The following is a 14,440-nucleotide window of genomic DNA, read 5'->3' as shown; positions in this document are numbered from 1 at the left end:
AGCAGACTCTAAGGCGCTATCACGACAAGGCCGTGCGGCAGCGATCCTTCTCAGTAGGAGATCTCGTCCTCCGTCGAATTCTAACGGGGGAGGGACGGCACAAGTTATCACCCTTATGGGAAGGACCTTTCGTAGTAGCGGAAGTCACTCGGCCAGGATCATATCGTCTCACTCAGATGGACGGCACAGAAGTCGGGAACTCCTGGAATATAGAACACCTCAGGAAATTTTATCCCTAGATGTATTTCAAAAGCTATCGGGACGACGATGCACTCTGTAAAATGGAAATATGTCATCAATAAAAAAGGGCTTCAAAGATACTCAGTCTGTTCATGATTGACTTGCATTCTTACTTAACTCGGGGTGACCACTATGCCCTGCTAACGGAGCAATCGGCTTAAGTCGGCAACGACTTAAGGCGGTGTAACATGCTCGCGCGTACTTAACTCGGGGTGACCACTATGCCCTGCTAACGGAGCAATCGGCTTAAGTCGGCAACGACTTAAGGCGGTGCAACATGCTCGCGCTTACTTAACTCGGGGTGACCACTATGCCCTGCTAACGGAGCAATTGGCTTAAGTCGGCAACAATTTAAGGCGGTGCAACATGCTCGCGCGTACTTAACTCGGGGTGACCACTATGCCCTACTAACGGAGCAATCAGCTTAAGTCGGCAACGACTTAAGGCGGGGCAACATGCTCGCGCTTACTTAACTCGGGGTGACCACTACACCCTATTAACGGAAGCAATCGACTTAAGTCAGCAGCGACTTAAGACGATCTGATGCGCTTATAATTATTCATATAGGGATGACTTCTAAATCCCGCAAACAAGTTTCAAAACCATCACACATCATTTTACTACTGCAAATTTACGAACTGATGAATTCTGAAACAATATGAGAATAACAATGTTGTTCAAGTACTAAAATGACGTCCTCTAACAAATGTCTGACCATGCTAACCGCGCGCTCAAGGCACGCAAAATGTTTCTCTATTTTGTGATATTTTTCTCAGGAGCAATCGATGAGGAAGGGCGACTCGAGGAATCAGGGGCAGCATTCACGTCAGCCCTTATATCTTCGGGAACAACCACGCCGAGTCTCCTCATCAAGATTCGCCCCGCCCGAATGGCCTTATCCATGGCTCTGTCGCGCTGGGCTCTGAGAGTAACGGAAGTTTCTTCAGCAACCTTAGCAGCCAGCCGAGCAGTTTCTAACTCTTGGGCGATGGATTTCTTGGAAGCTTGGAGTTCTTTGATAGTAGCGTCCTTCGCTGATATCAACTGCTTGAGCCGGGTCACCTCATCCGTAGATTCCTGCAGCTTACAGCGTAGGTTGTCTAACTCTTCCATGGTGAAGCGATGACTCCTCTCCAGGATAGTCAGCGAGTTGCTAGAATCACGATACAATCTGTCAAGACTGTCGCGAGAAGCAGCAAGGATACGTTTTTCTTCCTGCAAACAGAAGTCTAATCCCTCAAACATCAATCAAGTAATAGGATCACGACAAGGCAAAGTAAAGTTTCGTAAGTCACCTTTTCAGAATTAAGTTGAGCATGAAGAGAAGAACTCAGTGCATTGGCGTCATCTAAGGCAGCAGAGACCTGGGCTAGTTCAGTCTGACTTTGAGAATACTTTCCTTCAAAGTCAGAGCACCGCTGGACCAATTCAGCCTGATCTCGAGAATGTTTTTCTTCAAGAGTGGAAATCTGCCGAGTCATACCTAGCAGGAGACAACCGAACAAAGGGGGTCAGAATGTAAAGCGGTTTAATAGAGAAAACAAAAGAGAAGCGAAAAGCACTAACCAGCGTTGGTCGCCTCCAAGTCAGAGACACGATGTTGAAGTGACACTGGATTCCAACGTGCAAGAGACGAAGCTACTTCTGGAACAGAAGCACCCTGTAACCTCAGCTGGCTACCCATCCCATCCACCAAAGCCTGATGAGGAGAACAGATGAGGGTAATGACATCAGTTCATGCAGCGTAAAAATCAAGCTAAAATACATCATAGTACCTGGAGGTTGGAAAAGAACGGAGGGATCCCCAAATCATGAGAGATCAATTGATAACCGGGCGTAAGGCCACCATCCGAAGCAGCTTGCAACGAACCAGCAGGAATCAACCCGGTGCCATCAACAGAGCCCAACACTCGGTCAGCGGGGATGCTACCCTCTAAAGCGACTCCCTGGTCCAAGGCTTGGGCCACCACCATACAGCCGGAGTGCGGAGGCGATCCCGCATGACCGTCCATGGAAGTACAAGAGGGAGACCCCGCTCGGACATCCCCGGGGGCTGGGTCATAGTTTGCACTGCCCACTTGAGCCGGATCATCCCCGGCAGCACCCTCGGGGGTTGGGCAGTGACTTGCACTTCCCACCCGAACCTAGTCATCCCCGACAACATTCTCGGGGGCTGGGCACGTGTCAACACCATCCTTGGGGTCCAAGTTCTCTGTGGTAGCCACCTCAAAGGCTGATGGGTCCTCAGTTACTTCCATGGGACCAGGACGATCCAAGTCAGTCTCCCGACCCTCGAGATCGCGCTCTAAGGTCGACGAGGCACGGGATGACCTCAACCCAGCATCAAGCACATCAGCACAAACCTCCATCACACCATCATCTGCTGGCTCCGATAACAAATCCTCTGGAACCATATCCTCAAGAGTCTGATCAAAATTGGCCAGGGACAGTTCTTGCAGACCAATGAGAGCAGACAAAGCAGGAGAAGGAACTCCACTACTAGCGATACGGGCAGCACCCCACTAGCGATGCACTTCCGACTGTTTTTCCGAGTCAAAGGAACTTCATCCTCTTCCTCCTCGTCGTCTACATTAGCAATACGGGCAGCACCCCTAGCGATGCACTTCCGACTGTTTTTCCGAGTCAAAGGAACTTCATCCTCTTCCTCCTCGTCGTCTACATTAGCAATACGGGCAGCACCCCCATTGAGATCAGCAACAGATGGAGCACCCACGTTGGGATCAGCAACAGATGGAACACCCACATTGGGATCAGCAGCAGATTGGGTACACCCATTGGGGTCAGCGTCAGTAAATTCAGTCACACGCACTTCTTCAGTAGCAGGAACCGAGGTACCAGCGTCCCGATCCAAACTAGATACTCGCCGGAGGCGTCTCTTTTTCTTTTTCTGCTCATCAGCAGAAGGATCAGGTTGACTGGCTCGGCAAGGGCGCCTCGGGCGAGTACTGGCAGGCTTCTGAGTATCCAAGGTTGTATCAGCCTTTGGGAGGGGCGCCACTACCAATGCCCCAGCAGGAGCAGCATCAGAAGAGTCCTCAGCCAGCAAATCAAGCATAGCGCTTATCTCTGCATCACTAGGGTTCAGGGGCACCTCAAAATGGACCTGCCATTCATCATCAGGAATCTCCCCAAGCGAGGCAACCAAGGCACTAACTTCTTCAGCAGAGGGCCGCACTCTAAGGCCCAAACTGCCATTAGTGACAGGAGGATTCGACACAAAAAGAGTGAAGGCTTTGGGAGGAGGCAAGTTCCAGGCTGAGAATGCCACTGGGGCACCAACATTTGACACTTTGCCTCTAAGGATCATCTCAAGTCGGTTCACCAAGTCCACAGAGGGAATTCTTCTGTTGGTAACCCGAGTTGAGTCGGCTAGGCCTCGATACAGATAAGCCGGGTATGCCATGTCTTTCAACGGCTGAATATTCTTGAAGACAAAATCAGCAACCACAGCTTCAGCAGTCAGACCCCTCTCCTTCAGCAATCCAACTTCAGCCAGCAAAGCACCTGCCTCAGCTACCTCCTGATCTGTGGGGGACTCGGTCCAGCTCAGGGTGCGAACGTCCGGCTGTCTTCCCGATCGAGGGGGGAGAGAGTTTCCATAATTCTCAACAATGAACCACTCCAAGCGCCATCCCTTGATGCTGTCTTTGAGAGGGATTTCAAGATACTTAGTCTTCCTCCAACGGTGCATCTCCAAGCTAGCACCCCCAACTAACTGATGTTGTCCTTCGGCCATCCCAGGGCGGCAGTGATACAAATACTTCCACAACCCAAAATGTGGCAGCACGCCAAGAAAGGCTTCGCATAAATGAACGAAAATGGAGATTTGCAGGATAGAATTGGGATTCAGATGGGTCAAGTTAAGATGGTAGAAATCAAGGAGGCCGCGGAAAAAGGGAGAAATGGGAAGACCGAGGCCGCGGAGAAGGAAAGGAGCATAAATCACGGACTCATGGGTATCCTCAGTCGAGACAGTAACCCCATGGCAAATCCGCCAAGAACAGAGCTCCTTCGGGGGAAGAACCCCGATGGACACGAGGTGGATAAGTTCGGGCTCAGAGATGACGGACATGTGGTTACCTGCGAAAGGCAACTGGCTGTTGGGGTCGATTGGAGGAATCACCGCGGTAGACGAACTCGAGGCTTTCCTCTTGGGCGCCATCTCGATTCTATCGGCGAGCAGAGTGGAAGGCGAATTGCAGAGATGATTCGGAAGCGAGAAAGCAAGAACTAGGGCACGAAAAGCAGAGGCAGCTAAAAGCGCAGCACTTATAGGATATTCCCGAGCCAGATACCGTTTCAAAAAGCGCCCAGTCAGCACCCGGCGGTTATTTCCAAAACACCGGCGTGCCACGTCATCACCCGACAGTTATTTCCAGAACACCGGTGCGCCACATCATCACTCGGCTATTATCCTCAAAAGTGGCCCACGCAGCCCGCTATCGCTCGGCGTTACCTCTAAAATGCTGACGTCGTCTTCAAGTCGCTCGGCGTTACCTCTAAAACGCTGACGTCGCCCTCAGGTCACTCGGTGTTACTTCTAAAACGCTGACGTCGTCTTCAAGTCGCTCGGCGTTACCTCTAAAACGCTGACGCCGCCCTCAGGTCGCTCGACGTTACCTCTAAAACGCTGACGTCGCCCTCAGGTCGCTCGGCGTTACCTCTAAAACGCTGACGTCGCCCTCAGGTCACTCGGCGTTACTTCTAAAACGCTGACATCGTCTTCAAGTCGCTCGGCGTTACCTCTAAAACGCTGACGTCGCCCTCCAGTCGCTCGGCGTTACCTCTAAAACGCTGACGTCGCCCTCCAGTCCCTCGGCGTTACCTCTAAAATGCTGACATCATCTTCAAGTCACTCGGCAGCTACCTCTAAAAGCATCGATATGATGCCCAAGTTATTCACTTACTATTCCAAGGGAATCAACTTCACGAAAAAGGCGGGAAGAGTAATGATTCAAGAACTTTGAGTTATGAATATCGAAGAGCAATCATCGCAGAGAAGCTAACATCATTTCCTCATTAAAGGGAAGATATCATACTTACAAATCAACTCATTATGAGTTGATACTTCCCTATTACTACTGCTACATTACATTACATTACTACTACTACTACTACTACACTACACTATACTACTCTACACTACTACATACTACTACATTATTCTAACTATACTATACAAACATCTAAGGACCAGTGGCATCTAGCCACTGGCCCTGTTGCTGCCGCCGCCGCTGCCGCCCTTGTTGCTGCCCCTGCTGCTGCCGCCGCCACCGCTGCCGCCCCTGCTGCCGCTGCTGCCGCCCCTGCCGCCGCCGTCACCGTCACCGCCGCCACCGCCTTCGTCGTCGTCGTCGTCATCGTCCTCGCCGTCGCCGCCACCGTCCTCCTCGGACGAGTCCTCCTCATCCGAGGAGTACTCCGACTCATCCCAGCCCTCGAGCCCGGAGCGCTCGACGGCCCGGATGTACGTCCAGACCTCCGCCGCGAGCCCCTAGGAGTCGTTTGAGTCGTCAAACGACTCACGCAGGGGGATGGGAGTCGGAGACCCCTCAGACTCAGAGGAGAACTCCTCCTCTGAGTACTCCGAGTCACCAAAATCCTCTGATGGAGGAGTTGGCTCATGCTTGCGCTTGTTGTTCTTGCCCATGGTGGAAGCGAAAGGGAGAGAAGAAAAGCAAGCAACAGAGAACAGCAAGAGATGTGAAAAAGCCGGAGAGACAACGACATTATTTATAGAAGGAGAAAGCAACCGCTCACCTCCAACCGCGGTCACTGAACAGTCGCAAAGCATTCAATAAGCACGTCAACCCGTCTGAAGACACGTCAGGCGGCTGACGCCGTTTCACGCAACACAACACCCATTGGGACTCCAGTCAACAGCGCGGAGGATATGATTACACCCGCCGTCACATCACATTACTACTCAGAAGCAGCCGGCTAAAACACTCAGCGTACCAAGCCGTCCCTTGCCCACACCCATTGGGGGGGGACGCCCAGGAATTATCAGTATTTTTTTCAAAACCGTCACATCCGTGCAGGGCATGCAGTGAATACCTCAAGACAAAAATGAGATATCAGTAAGGATCAGAGGAAAGCCAAATATAGCCGGTGAAATACAAAATATGGCCGACAGAAGCGACGTGAAGACTAGACAGAGAACGTCCACCAAATGTCCAATTAGTCGCAGAGCAAATAAATTACACCACCTAGCAAGATACGGACGGATTGTGAACTCGGCTGCAAAAGACAAAATACATGCTGACCTCTGAAGCATAATATTGATGACATAATGCTGACCTCCAAAGCATAATGCGGATGGCATCATGCTGATTTTCACAAAAAGAAAGGATAATCTTCAGCAAAAAGACACAAAAGGAAGACCTTCGAATGGATTATCCTCAAAAATCCACTTGAAGGTCGGGGGCTACACCCATTGGGTGCACCTTCGGTGCACCCCATGGACCATCATTCCAAGCCAAGATAGTGCCGACTTCTAAGGCATGGGACAAGATTAAAGGCAAGGCTGGCCCTCAACCAAAGCACAAGAACAAGATGAAAGTAATTTCTGATGAAGACCTTCGAATAGATTATTTTCTACAATCTACTCGAAGCTCGGGGGCTACACCCATTGGGTGCACCTCCGGTGCACCCAATGAAGTTCAGGGTCCTGCAAAATGAAATGCCGACCTCTAAGGCACAAGCACGAAACAAAGTCTCAGTTTATGAGTGATCAAAGCAGGAGGAGACAGTAAGAAATCATTTTCAAATTACCTGCAAGCTGGACCTAGGGATCTTTGGGTTCATTACCTCAAAATCAACCCAAAGATTGGGGGCTTGTGGGGGACAGATATCCCCCGGGTCCACTGGAAGAGTAAAAGACCTCACGAAAGGCCCAAGGGCCCAATAAATCGTAAGGTCATTCTTTCGTGGGCCTGGGGAGGAATAATCAGCAAAGCAGGTTGACACGAGGCCGGATTGGTGCAAACCCGGATGGCCCACAACGTCAAGCGAGCGATCACAACAGAGATCCAACTTTCCCGCGTTGGAGCCCCCATGCAACGGAGCCATGCGAGGATAGGTCGGCAGAACTATAGAGAGATAAACTCAAACAGTTCACTATCTTTTAGTTACACATTGTTATCATATCCACGTGTATTGCCCCACGGTCGAGTATATAAGGCCTAGGGGGCACCCCTTCAGAACGATCGACCCTATTACTCAGCCTCCCACCTCAACTCTTTGCATTCTCATTTCGGAGAGCACCCTTGTAACCTCATTCACCAAGCATACTCACCAGGACGTAGGGTGTTACGCATCTCTAAGCGGCCCGAACCTGTAAACATTGTCCACTGTCCCTCGTGCATCTGGCACGAACCATTTTGCTACAGTCGTCAACACCGTCCTACTCCTAAAAACACCTTGAGGGGCAACCCCGGGTGTGCGGTCGGACCCAAAACACCGACAGTCACCTCAAAAACCCCCGCGGGACCACTTCGAGCGAGGGCAGCGTCTCCACTATCTAGCGACGTCTTCGGCACCAGATGACTTAGTCGAACTAGTCCCTCGGAGGGCAAATGTTGGGGCGAAGGCGAAGACACTACCCTTCACTCGAAGCCTTCGTCGCCTTGCTACACCAACGAAGACCACGCCCAAGCGAGCCGAGGGCGTCAGTTGAATAAGGACTGGCGCGGTCGCCCTTCGTCCTCTCCATTACAAGACGAAGGCAAGGCCCCGTCGAAGTCTGCTAGTCCCACGTCCTCATTGCATCGGGAGGCCTGTGTGGGATTCGGCCCACTGTAACGGGCCCCACGCGGATAAGCATGTTACGGGCCGCGTCTGTAATAGCCTTTCTGTAATGACAGTCTGTAACCTCCTCTCATAAGAATATTCTGGGGATAGTCCGAGTACCTGAGGGCATAAATGTCATTGCCAAAGGACGGTGGACACTCGGGTGCCTAAAAATACCCCCCTACAGTGCCCTTTAGAGGCCAGATTAACAGAGCTATTGCCATTCCCCGTTGAACTTTGCAAACACTCTCTCCACTTCTCCGTTGGATCTACTTGCCGAGAGAAGCAAGTCCCAACACAAACTAAACTAGTCTCGATCGGATCTGCTATTTGGTGTTGTTAGTGGATGCGTGGTAACCTAAGGCGTTCTGGTTCCAATCGATGCAAAGGGTCTATATATATCTATATATCGCCATGCTGCATTGCATCAACTATATATATATCGAACATACAATCCATCATCGTGAGTACGTCTTTATTATATATCTAGTCAACGTCTTGTAGTACATATATATCGTCCATTCGTCCTCTAGCTAGAGTCATCAAATGAACTACACGATCTTCTAGGTTTCTTGTTAATTTGCGAAGGGAAAAGCTAACGGACGCGCGCGTGTTTCTGTTGCTGTTTGCGCTCGCCTTGTGCGCCATCCGATCGGGTTCCTTTTTACTGTTTGATTTTGGGATTCTCGCACCTCTTCACTTTCCCATTTTGTTGCATGTGTCACAGAAGCAGGCAAGCAGCTATCCTCTTCACCCCCTTTTCCCTGTCTCGCTCGGTCGCTCTCAGTCGCTCCCCACTGCTGCTGCGCGCGTGCCGTCGTCACTCCCCAGTGCTGCTGCCGCGAGCGCGATGAGTTGTAGTCGCGGGCGAGGTGGCTCCGACGAGGTCCATGGTGGTGGTCGAGGCGGCTCTGACGGGATCCATGGCGGAGGGCGAGGAGGCTCCATCGAGGTCCATGTCGGAGGGCGAGGAGGCCCCGACTGGATCTATGGCGGGGGGGGGGGGGGCAAGGTGGCTCCGACGAGGTACATGGCATGGGTCGAGGCAGCTGCGACTCCGATGAGGTCCACGTCGGAGGGCGAGGAGGCCCTGACTGGATCTATGGCGGGGGGCGAGGTGGCTGCTGCAGGATCCATGGCGGAGGAGGGGGAGGCCCGACGGGATCCATGGCCGGGGGTGGTGGAGGTGGCTGCGACGATATCCACGACGGAGGGCGAGGAGGTCCCGACGGGATCCATTTTCGCTGTCCGGCGACAGCAACCTGTGGTGAAGCAGGCGGGTCTGGAGTTCCACTGCGCGAAGATTGTGTCCCGGCCTCTGGTGGCACTGTCGATCCGGTGAGGGTGCTCTTCGTTTTACTTCATCTTTCCTGTGCTCGAGTATATTTTCCTAGTTCTACTGTTTTTTTGGGGATGTTCAGTATGCAGTTTGTGTTCTTCTGTTTCTATTAGCAAAGGAACAAATCATGCAATTCTAGTTAAAATTTGTCCCATTATATTTGAGGATAGCATAGGTATTGTTGAAATTTATATATAGTTAATGCATGCAATTTTGAAGTAGTAATTTAGCATTGAAATGTATGTCAAGGATTTTCTTAAATATCTGATGTACCCTGAAGTCATTTTTTATCTATCTCATGTTATTGCCTAATGTGTATTTTTGTTTTTTCAGTTTTTTGGTTGAATTTTTACCTTATGTTATCTCATGTTATGATCCCTTAGGAGTTTTTTTGTTGTGAGTAGGTTCCATTATATCCAGGATTTGCATCCCTTGAAAAACTGTTTTTGTGTTTATTGTTTAGGTAAATAATCTAAGTTAGCTAAGTATAGTTGTTTGGAGTTATAAAATGTATTTTCTCAGTATATTTAGTTCTTGGAAATTGTTTATTTATATTTAGTTTTTTATTTACAATTTTTTGTTATTTTTCGAGGGCATCATTTCCTCTCCTATGGTTAAGTTGATTGAAACTTTTGCTGTTTTTTGCAAGTCTCAGGTAGTTTGTTCTTTTTGATCTTCTTTTTTTTCTGTACAAGTTCTCAATTGTATATTTTTATATGCAATTTTTTTCATGTGGTTTTTGTTTATTTTTTTGTTTTATAAATTTGTTTTTCATTTTTTTATCTCTAGAGAGCTGCTTATAGGGAGAAGGTGTTAATTGAAGCAGAGAAACAATTTCTGCATGATTTCACTTTTTTCAAGGAAAAGTTATTAGTTGATTTTGGCCAAATAGTGGATGTCGAATGCATTGATAGTACTTGCCAAGTTCTGTGTGACAAGGTCAGGGATTGTTGTTCAATTTGCAAGTCAAGGTGTACTGAAGCTATCATCGATTCTCTAAAAAATTTGGCTGAAGCAATGACTATTAAGCATCAGAAGTTTTTGAATTCCAACAACCTTCTCGCGAAAGATATGGATATTAAGTCAGATGAGAAAGCTACCAAAATTGATACCAATGTGCAGCCAGTTGATGTTAAGTCGAATGAGAAAGGGGCTGGTGCGGGCATTGTTGAGGCTTCTCATGGAAAAGGTCATGTGGTTATTACAAATCCCCTAATAACAGTGCCCATACAGTTGGAGACACCAATCGTTAATAGGCTGGATGCAAATAATGGAACATCTTTGAATCCACCAGCGGGTTAGTGCTTTTTAAAATCTATTTTTAATGTTTTTTGTTTTCCTTTTTTGCATTTTGTACTTCATTGTGTTTGCTCAATGCATTTTTTTATTCTATGTGCTACCTATGTGGGCATGTCTGGGGAAAGGGCAAATTGTAGGTGATGGAGGAGATGTCTATGTCAGGGTATGGAACTGTATTGTGCTCCATGCCCTATCATGTATATGGTCGTCGTCGTCTTGCCTCTCTCGGGGGCAAAAGCAAAAGCCAGGATTGCACTTGGTGGGGAGAAAAGGAGGGTATAAATCATCATCTTTCATCAAGGGGGGGGGCAGTGCTGTGACTTGCTTTTTGTGCCCACGCTAGGTGGTTTTTTTGTTGTAGCTTGCAATGGCATTTTTTGTTTCGAAGCTCCTTCACATGTGACATGTGCGAGTTGTTTGATTGATCTCGCGTTAAACTCAGTCTCAGGACCTGAGTCCACCTTTTTGCACCCTAATTGGATAATACAATAACATTTTTTGTTGTGATCCCTTGGCATGTGACTAATTATGTAGAATATGAAACTCTATTTATTTTTCAAGCAGTCACTGCCCTTCAACGCATACTTTTTTTTCTTGCGTGATTTGATAGGTGCCGTTGAACCCCTTTTTTTGGGGTTTCTTGCTTTAGTATCATTTTTAGGTTATTATTGCTCTGTTTTTTTGGTCGTCGTGTAAACCTAATCCGAATCTGATGTATGTCTATTTTTTCTTTATTTTTTTATCGCAGAGTGTGCTCATCCTCTCAACAAGCGATTCCATTACTCAAAAACTGATAAGTTGGGTCTCTTTCCACATACAAGGCTTTTCTCACTTGTGGGTCTTTTTGACCTTCAAGTTACAGATGATGAAAGTGATCATAATGGAAGGGGCAAAAATATTGCAGCTGCTATATGTCCACACGAGTCAGCTGGTGTTCCAATTGGGCTAGACCAACTTGCTCCTCCAATAGCCACCCATGTTGTTTATGGTATATTTCTCTCAATGGAGTACTATCATTAAGACCATTTACTTAAGTCACATGCAAATCCTAATAGAAGGCCTATTGATCTAGGTGCAACATCAGCAGCGGCAACAGGTTGTGTTAACAATGATGTTTAAAGTGGTGTTGCTTCTGTGGTGTTGTCTCAGAATCCAAAGGTATAGTTTGTGTTTATTTTTTATGTTTATTATATTTGTTTAGTTCATGATTTAATATTCTTTTTGTATATCTATTTTTTTTGTGTGTGCCATATGTCAGGCACATGCTGCTGGTGCATTTTTAGAAGGGAATGACACTATATATGAGCCTACACTAGCATTGAACTTTTCAAAGTTAAACTCAACTGAAAGACATAGGAACTCCGGAGGAATAAGTGGCAAAAAGGAAGAAGTTATTGTCATTGCTGATGATGTAGGGGCTGATCAGGAGGTGATTTTTTCGGTTTATTCTCTCATGTAGTCTGCTGTATATTTGTTATCTTTTTTCAATCTTTTTTAATTTATATCGTACGAACATATATTATGTTATATTCAAACTACTGCTGTTAATATGGTTGGCGCTAATTTACATGGTAGTAGTAGATCCAAATCAGCAGGTGCAGTTGATCAGATGTACAATGATATGAACATATTCAATGTAGAGTCAGAAGCTGGGGGATTCTTTTTGGGAAATCAACTAGAAGTTGGAAATGTAGTCAGGAATGATGTTGGTGAAAATTGGTTACAAGTTCAAAATGCTCACGCCCGTTTTCCATGTCCTATGTGCTATTGCGATATTATAATATTCTTTGTGGTATGGGGCAGAGCCAATGGAAAGAGTAAGTGTAGCTTTTATTTTTACTAGTCGGTTGCCCGTGCGTTGCGACGGCTTACAAATACCCACGTAAACTATCCATAAAAAAATTTCAAGATTTTTTATTAATTGTCTCCGCTCTCTGTATAATATATTTTTTGATTTGGCAAACTGATGTTATTGTTTACTCCATATAAATATATCTTGGTACAACACGGCCAATGAAGTGAGCGATTAGAAGAGAGTTCACAACGATTGACTGAATGAACAGAGATTATAAAATGACATAATTCCATCATACAGAGACCAAATAAGAGAGTTTGTGAGATCAAGTTTATAAAATAAGTCCCATAAAGTCAAACTTATAAAAAAGATAGATCAAAATATATAGTGATTGCTAAAGTCGGGCATTAATAAAAACTGGATGCGCTCCATATAAATTACGCTACTTCGTAGCAGTTACTAACGTTTAAAACCAACAAATAACCTTTCATTTTGCTGTTAGTGTGACAAATCATTGCCGCTCCATTCAATTCAGCAACCTCAAACACCATGTAGTCCATTGCGCCAATGTGATCTCAGAAACGACCTAATGCTTGCAAGAGCAAAGAACGTCGTGTCGTGCTTGGCTGTAGCCTCGACCCGTAGTGCTGGTCCGGCCCGACACGATTATTTTTTATTTTACAAAAAAACGTATATACATATATACAATTTATATTCAATATTAAAAACATCTTAGCGTGATGTTCTACTGGTTAGACAGTTTCACCCAGTGTCTCCCGCCCTTCTTCCATCAGGGCATGGGTTCGAACCCCACCTCCTGCATCGTTTTTAATATTTTATGTTGATTTAATTAAATGGATCAACGGGCTAACGGGCTGGCCCGACATAGTTAGCAGGTCGGCATGGCGTGACTGTGCTATAGTTGTGGCCCGCGTGCATCTAGCCCGTGTCGGGCGTCGTTACGCTGATTTAATTAAATGGATCGACGGGCTAACGGGCTGGCCCGACACAGTTAGTAGGCCGGCATGACATGCTTGTGCCATATTTGTGGCCCGCGTGCATCTAGCCCGTGTCGGACGTCGTTTGACATCTATAAACGTGCAACAGATTAATTTGAAATAGCTGTGAGGGGTTATTTGTAAAAAAAATGACGCATGACGACCATTGAAACTGGTGCTTTAAGTATAATATATTTTTATTTCAACTTTTTTCTTTATTAGTTTTATTTTATGTTCCTATACACCAATTTTCATAATAGCCTAATTTTTTTTACTTATATTTTTTTTGTTCAGTTTGGTCGCAGTTCGGTTTTCCAAAACCACCACTGTAAATTTTGAACCTTTTGGACTGTCAATAGAACCCAATGATCACTGTGACAACTTGTTTATTGCTGGATTTTGCCGGGAACATTTTGAAGATATTCATCCTAGGCTGTCAAAGAAACATTTTTTTATCCAAAAGTGGGGGTAATTGTTCTTCAACTTTTTATTTGGTTTTGTTTTGCATTTTTTTGTAATTTTGTTTAGTGTTTTTCATTTTTTTTAATTTCTATTGTTACTACAGCATTCGATGATGGAATACAATAGCCAATATGAAGTTGAAGATCTAAGGAAATCGTTTCTGGGGGCTAATTCTGCTTTGAAGTTGCATCGCTCTAACAAGGTTTTTTGTTTGCTTAGTTTGTTGTACATTTTTTTTGGTCCAAGCAGCAGCCTTAATGTGCCATACATTCACTACCTTGTTCTTATTTTACCTCAATCTGTTTTTTCAGTTGTATTTTTCAGTGTGCCATGCAAACCATTGGTTTTTGTTCATTGTTGATTTGAAGAATAAGCGTTTTGTTTTTATGGATTCATATTTTGATGAGGAAGATCCTTTTCAATGCATTGTTAGAGACAAGCTTGTAAGTGCCTTTTTTCTTCTTCATGTATTTTTGTTTTCTTGTGTATATTATA

The 14,440-nt window shown here is 46.3% G+C and overlaps 1 long non-coding RNA gene across 1 annotated transcript; it reads left to right on the top strand.

Annotated features, from left to right (window-relative positions):
- Nucleotides 1-9,363: 9,363 nt before the first annotated feature.
- On the top strand, nucleotides 9,364-10,563 carry LOC103628930 (uncharacterized). Its single transcript, XR_554002.2, has 3 exons — nucleotides 9,364-9,390; nucleotides 9,984-10,046; nucleotides 10,181-10,563. It is a non-coding gene; the product is annotated as an uncharacterized lncRNA (long non-coding RNA).
- Nucleotides 10,564-14,440: the final 3,877 nt, after the last annotated feature.

The sequence above is a fragment of the Zea mays genome, chromosome 6 (assembly GCF_902167145.1).
Source record: "Zea mays cultivar B73 chromosome 6, Zm-B73-REFERENCE-NAM-5.0, whole genome shotgun sequence".
Classification (NCBI taxonomy): Eukaryota; Viridiplantae; Streptophyta; class Magnoliopsida; order Poales; family Poaceae; genus Zea; species Zea mays.
The sequence above is the reverse complement of the archived record's forward strand: the minus strand, read 5'-3'. Positions and strand labels throughout refer to the sequence as shown.